A 393-nucleotide genomic window follows, 5' to 3' on the forward strand; every position below is an offset into this window, starting at 1 on the left:
TAAGCGAACTAGTGAGCTAACCACTAGACCAACTCAACTTGATTGAATAATTAAATTTTTTTAATAACTATTCATTCCAACCGTTTAAAAATAGTTATTTTTGTGGATGAGCCGATAGTTATTAGAATTAAATTATTTTTTGGTTGGTATTTTTCTTGAAAAAGTTAATACTGTATGTAGGGATGTTTAAATCTAAATTGATTTAAATTAAATTGTTTATCCAATTTTATCTAAATTGAAAATGGATTAAAATTGCACTAATTTAAATTTGATTGGATTTTATTTTTTATAAACTGTTGGATCGAATCAGATTTTGGATCTACTTCTCATAATTGATCTAATTCAATTCAAACCGTACAATGTACTATAATATTATTATTTTATTATTATATT

The sequence above is a fragment of the Arachis ipaensis genome, chromosome B04 (assembly GCF_000816755.2).
Source record: "Arachis ipaensis cultivar K30076 chromosome B04, Araip1.1, whole genome shotgun sequence".
In the NCBI taxonomy this organism is placed as follows: domain Eukaryota; kingdom Viridiplantae; phylum Streptophyta; class Magnoliopsida; order Fabales; family Fabaceae; genus Arachis; species Arachis ipaensis.